General features: G+C 39.0%; 1 pseudogene; it reads left to right on the top strand.

The window, feature by feature from the left end:
- The first annotated feature begins 217 nt into the window (after positions 1-217).
- Positions 218-762, top strand: LOC129025454 (plasmolipin-like; annotated as a pseudogene).
- Positions 763-6,710: the final 5,948 nt, after the last annotated feature.

Raw genomic sequence — 6,710 nt, 5'->3', positions numbered from 1 at the left:
CTCAAACAACAGTTTACACACACACACACAATCCCATTAAAAAGTGGGCAAATAACATAAATAGACATTTCTCAAAAGAAGGCATACGGCCTCCTGCAGTGCTCGGGGCCGCAGCGGGATAGGGAGCCTCGGGGAAGAGCGGTGCGGGAGCTGGCACCCACCACTGGAGGGGCGGCGACGGCGGCTGGAGAGACCTAGGGAGGCGAGCGGAGCCACCATGGCCGAGTTCCCGTCAAAAGTGAGCACGCGGACCAGCAGTCCCGCGCAGGACGCCGGAGCCTGGTGTAGGCGCTGCGCACCGACCTGGGCTTCGTGCGCTCCCGCCTCGGGGCGTTCATGCAGCTGCAGCTGGTGCTGGGGCTGCTGGTGTGGGCCCTGATTGCGGACACCCCGTACCACCTGTACCCGGCCTATGGCTGGGTGATGTTCGTAGCTGTCTTCCTCTGGCTGGTGACAATCGTCTTCTTCAACCTCTACCTGTTTCAGCTGCACATGAAGTTGTACATGGTGCCCTGGCCACTAGTGTTAATGATGTTTAACGTCAGTGCCACCGTTCTTTACGTCACCGCCTTCATCGCCTGCTCTGCGGCAGTTGATGAGACGTCCCTGAAGGGCACGCAGCCGTATAACCAGCGTGCGGCTACCTCGTTCTTTGCGTGTTTGGTGATTATCCTACGGAGCGAGCGCCTTCTTCAGCTACCATGCCTGGCGAGGACTAGGCAGCAATGCGCCACCAGTCAGATGGCTGGCGTCTATGCCTAAATCACCTGTGCCACAGCTGAAGCCGCCGCTGGGTAGCAGAGCAGGGTCGCCCGGCAAGCCCAAAGCTGGGGAGCCTTGAGCAGAGTCAGCCCTGCAGGGACTACACTTGGTCCTCTCTGCCCACCAGACACAAGCTCTCACAGCGCTAAGGAAGCAGGCCCAGGCTGGCAGGCATCTGGGCTTGCAGGAGGCCAACCGCTGAGACCTCCTCCCCATCTCCCTTATTCAGTGGAAGGTGACGGGGATCTGAGGCTGTGTCTCTGCCTTCTCTTTAGAGGACTTCAGCGTCCGAGGCTGGGGCCCACCCTTCTCACCAGCACTAAATGCATTAACAAGGACTTCAGACCCGCAGCCCCAAACCCGCTCTAGTATAAGCCTAACAAACAACATGTAGCACCTTGTCTTTGTTCCAGGAGAGCTGAGCAAGCTCATGAAACCATTCTCCTTCCTTAAGACACAATTCCGACCCAACCCTCCCTGGAGCCAACCTGTAAAAAGCGGGTTATGATTGTTGACAGCATGGTCTTCCCTCCCTGCATTTCAGACATACCAGTTATTGAAAGCAAATCCATTTTGAGTGACTTCTCAATGCTGAAAAGCCTGTCCAGGTTTCCTTCCCTTTCCTAAGCCTCTCTTGTAATACTCCCTTTGGGCAAAACTAACATCAGTGCCGACTGCCTCCCTGACCCTGCAGACTAGGCACAGGGGACGCAAAGGAGGGAGGGAAGCAAGGCCTTCTCTGGCCAGTTGTCATGTGGTTGGTGGTGACTTTGTTTTGTTTGTTTTTTAATAAAAATAAAGATGAGAGAAATTAAAAAAAGAAGACATACAAATGGCCAAGCCATATATGAAAAAATGCTCAACATCACTAATCAGCAGGAAAGTGCAAATCAAAACTACAGTGAGATATCACCTTACTCCAGCTATAATGGCTATTACTAAAAAGATGAAGAAAATAACATGCTGGTGAGGATGTGGAGAAAAGGGGAATTCTTATACATTATGCAGGAACGTACATTAGTACAGTCACTGTGGAAAACAGTATGGAGATTTCTCAAAAAACTTAAAATAGAACTACCATGTGATCCAGCAATCCCACTCCTGGGTATTTATCCAAAGAGGAAAAGATCAGTATATCAAAGGGATATCTGCACCCCAGTGTTTATTGCAGCACTATTCACAATAACAAAGATATGGAATCAACTTAAGTATCCATCAACAGCCAAATGGATAAAGAAAATGTGGAATACTATACAGCCATAAGAAAGAATGAAATCATGTTATTCACAGCAACATGAATGGAACTGGAGGTCACTACGTTAAGTGAAATAAGCCAGGCACAGAAAATCCAATGTTCTCACTCATATGTGGGAGCTAAAAAAGTTGATCTCATGGAGACAGAGAGTAGAATGATAGATACCAGAAGCTGGGAAGGGTGGTGTGGGGATACGAGGGATGAAGAGAGGCTGGTTAATGGGTACAAATGTACAGTTAAATAGAAGGAATAAGTTCCAATGTTTGATAGCAGAGTAGGGTTACTATACTTAGCAACAATGTATCATATATTTCAAAATAGCTAAAAGACTTGAAATATTACCAGCACATAGAAATAATAAATATTTGAGGTGATAGATACCCCAAATACTGACTTGATCATTACACATTCTATGTATGTAACAAAATATCACATGTGTCCCATAAATGTGTACACAAAAATTTAGAAAACAACTTTTGTCCCAGGAAGGAGCAGCCTGAAGTTGCAGGATTCCATGAGTAGATAGAAGAATTTGGTAATAATTAGGCTGATTTGGTAATTAGACACAAATCGGGGACATGGTCTACATGGTCATCCCGTCCTTAAGTTATGTAGTACAAGACACTATGAGTGTGAAAAGAGAGCTCAGCTTGGCAGTCAAGATCAAGAGAAAAATTGCCATGTCTGTCTGAAGGTCTAGACTTCACATCCCAGCTGATATCTCTGGACACCATGTAGTATCAACAGTCAAAACTTATTTGGGATGAGGTAATGGGGTGATTCAAAAACCTCCAAATCTCAGTGGCTTAGCACAATATGAATTTATTTCTCTCTCATAGGAAGTCCAATGCAGATTTTCCTGGCCTGTGGTTTTACTCTAGGCAAAGACTTGGAGATTCAAGCTCATTTAGTCTTTTGGAGCTGTCATCATCAACACATGGCCTCCGAGGTTGCTATGGAATGAGAAGAGACAGAGGCTAGACAAAGCACACCAGCTCCAGCTTTTAATTACCAGATTTTATTTTTTTACTGTTTTACTAATATTTTTATTTAATATTTTATAACTATTATATTTATGGGATACAGTATGATGTTTTGATATATGTATATAATGTGGAATGATTAAATCAAGCTAATATATCCATCATTTCACTTATTTAACATTTTTTGTGGTGATACACTTGACATTTATTCTCAGTTATTTTGAAACATACATCATCATTGACTATAGTCACCCTGCTGTGCAATAGATATCAAAACGTATTCCTCCTGTCTAACTGAAACATTGTATCCTTTGACCCTCAACTGCCCATTCTCTCTGTCCGCCTTCCTCAGCCTCTGGTAATCATCATTCTATCATCTACTTCTATGAATTTAACTATTTTTAGATTCCACACATGAATGAGATCATGCAGTATTTATCTTTCTAGACACCTAGGTTGATTCTATAACTTGGTTATTATGAATAATGCTGAAATGAACATGAAAGTGCAGATATCCCTTTGACATATTGATTTCAATTCCTTTGAATACATTCTCAGAAGTGGAATTGCTGGATCATATAGTAGTTGTGTTTTAAGTTTTTTGAGGAACCTCCACGTCATTTTCTATAACTGCTGTATTAATCTACATTCCCACCAAGAGTGTGTTAGGGTTCCCTTAACTCCACATTGTTGTCAACACTTATCTTTCATCTTTTTGATAAAAGCCATTACAAAAGGTGTGAGATGATATCTTATTGTGGTATTAATTTGAAAATGATTAGTGACATTGAACATTTTTTCATGAACTCGTTGGTCATTTATATGTCTTCTTTTGATAAATGTATATTCAGGTCCATGCCCATTTAAAAAGTTGGTTACTTGTTTTCTTGCTATTGAGTTGTTATATACTTTGTTTGTTTTGTTTTTAATTTTAATGTTTAATTTTTGCGGGTACATAGTAGGTGTATATATTTATGGGTTACATGAGATATTTTGATACAGGCATGCAATTTGTAATAATCACATCAGGGTAAATGGAGTATCCATCACCTCAAGCATTTATCCTTTGTGTTACAAACAATCCAATTTTACTCTTTTAGTCATTTTAAGATGTATAATTAAATTATTTTTGACTATAGTCACTCTGTTGAGCTAGCAAATACTAGGTCTTGTTCATTCTTTCTATTTTTTTATACCCATTAACCCTCCCCAATCCCTGTCCTTCAAACCCACAACCCTTGCTAACATCTGGTAACCATGTTTCTACTCTGTATCTCCATGAATTCAATTGTTTTAATTTGTAGCTAGCAAAACTAAGTAAGAACAGGTGAAGTTTGTCTTTCTATGCCTGGCTTATTTTCACTTTACATAATGACCTCCAGTTTCATCCACATTGTTGCAAATGACAGGATCTCGTTCTTTTTATGGATGAGTAGTATTCCGTTGTGTATGTGTACCAAATTTTCTGTACCCATTCATCTATTGATGGATGCTTAGATTGCTTCCAACTCTTGGTTATTGTGAATAGTGCTGCAATAAACATGGGAGTGTGGAAATCTCTTCGATATACTGATTTCCTTTCTTTCGGGTATATACCGAGGATTGGGATTGTATGGTATCTCTATTTTTAGATTTTTGAGGAACTTCCAAACAGGTTTCCATGCTAGTTATACTAATTAACATTCCCACTAACAATATATGAGGGTTCCCTTTTCTCCACATCCTCGCCAGCATTCGTTATTGCCTGACTTTTGGATTAAGGCCATTTTAACTGAGGTGAGACGATACCTCATAGTAGTTTTTGATATACAATTCTCTGATGTTCAATAATGTCGAGCACCTTTTCATATACCTGTTTGCCATTTCTATGTCTTCTTTTGAAAAACATCTATTCTGTTCCCCATTGTTAAATTGTATTATTAGCTTTTTCCTATAAAGTTGTTTGAGCTCCTTATGTATTCTGGTTATTAATCTCTTCTCAGATGGGTAGTTTGAAAATATTTTGTCTCATTCTGTGCGTTGTCTCTTAACTTTGTTGATTGTTTCTTTTTCCTTTGCCGTGCAGAAGGTTTTTAACTTAATGTGATCTCATTTGTCCATTTTTACTTTGGCTGCCTGTGCTTGTGGTGTATTACTGAAGAAATTTTCACACAGACCAATGTCCTGGAGATTTTCCTCAATGTTTTCTTGCAAGAGTTTCACAGTTTGAGATCTTAGATTTAAGTCTTTAATCTATTTTGATTTGATTTTTGTATATGGAGAGAGAGAGAGGTCTAGTTTCATTCTTTTGCATATGGACATCCAGTTTTCTCAGCACCATTTATTGAAGAGCCTATCCTTTCCCCAGTGTATGTTCTTCGCGCCTTTGTCAAAAATGAGTTCATTTTGAACTGCAGATTAATGGATTTCTCTCTGGGTTCTCTACTCTGTCCCACAGATTTATGTGTCTATTTTTATACCCGCATCATGACATTTTAGTTCTATAGTTCTGTAGTGTAAATTAAAGTCAGATAATGTGATTTCTCCAATTTTTTTCTTTGTGCTTAGGATACTTTTGACTATTCTGCATCTTTTATGGTTCCATATAAATTTTATGACTGCTTTTTATATTTCTGGGAAGAATGTCATGGGCATTTTGATAGGCATTGCATTAAATCTCTAGATTGCCTTGGATAGTATAGTCATTTTTACAGTATTGATTTTTCCAATCCATGAAAATAGAATATCTTTCCATTTTATTGTGTCCTCTTCAATTTCTTGCATCAATTTTTTATAGTTTTTATTATAGAGATCTTTCACTTCTTTAGTTAATTCCTAGGTATTTTATTTGTAGATACTAAAAATGGGATTACTTTTTCATTACTATTTCAGATTGTTTAGTGTTGGCATATACGTATGCTACTGATTTTTGTATGTTGATTTTGTACCCTGCAACTGTCCTTAATTGTTTTTCAGTTCCAATAGGTTTTTTTTTTTTTTTTTGGTAGAGTCTTTAGTTTTTCTCCACACCTAAGATTATACTGTCTGCAAACAAGGATAATTTAACCTCTTCCTTTCCAATTTGGATGCCCTTTCTTTCTTTCTCTTGTCTGCTCTAACTAGGACTTCCAGTACTATGTTGAATAACAGTGGTGACAGTGGGGATCCTTCTCATGTTCCAGATTTCAGAGGAAAGGCTTTCAGTTTTTTTCCCATTCAGTATGACACTGGTTGTTGGTCTGTCATATTTGGCTTTTATTATGTTGACATATGTTCCTTCTATCCTCAGTGTTTTTTTAACGTTTTTATCATAAAGGGATGTTTAATTTTATCAAATTCTTTTTTCAGCATCAACTGAAATGATCATGCGACTTTGATCATTCATTCCGTTCATATGAGGTACCACATTGATGGATTTGTATATTTTGAACCATCCTTGCATCAGTGGGATAAGTCTCACTTGGTCGTGATGAGTAATCTTTTTTTTTTTTTTTTTTTTTTTTTTTTGGTCTTTATTGCCATTTTGGTCTAATACAGGCCATTGATTATTAGCATTCTGTGTTATAAATAACACAGAATTTATAAATAAATAAAAAGGAATGAAAAATTGTGATGACTTATGTTGGACTTTAAATTTTATATTTCTGCAGGGATACACATTCATTGTAGAACTTATTTTTGAAAAACAGGAAAGACATGTCAACTATGAAATCATTTATAATTATAATGTT

Source organism: Pongo pygmaeus, chromosome X (assembly GCF_028885625.2).
Source record: "Pongo pygmaeus isolate AG05252 chromosome X, NHGRI_mPonPyg2-v2.0_pri, whole genome shotgun sequence".
Lineage (NCBI taxonomy): Eukaryota > Metazoa > Chordata > Mammalia > Primates > Hominidae > Pongo > Pongo pygmaeus.
Note: the sequence above shows the minus strand (reverse complement) of the source record. Positions and strands in the feature narration are given on the sequence as shown.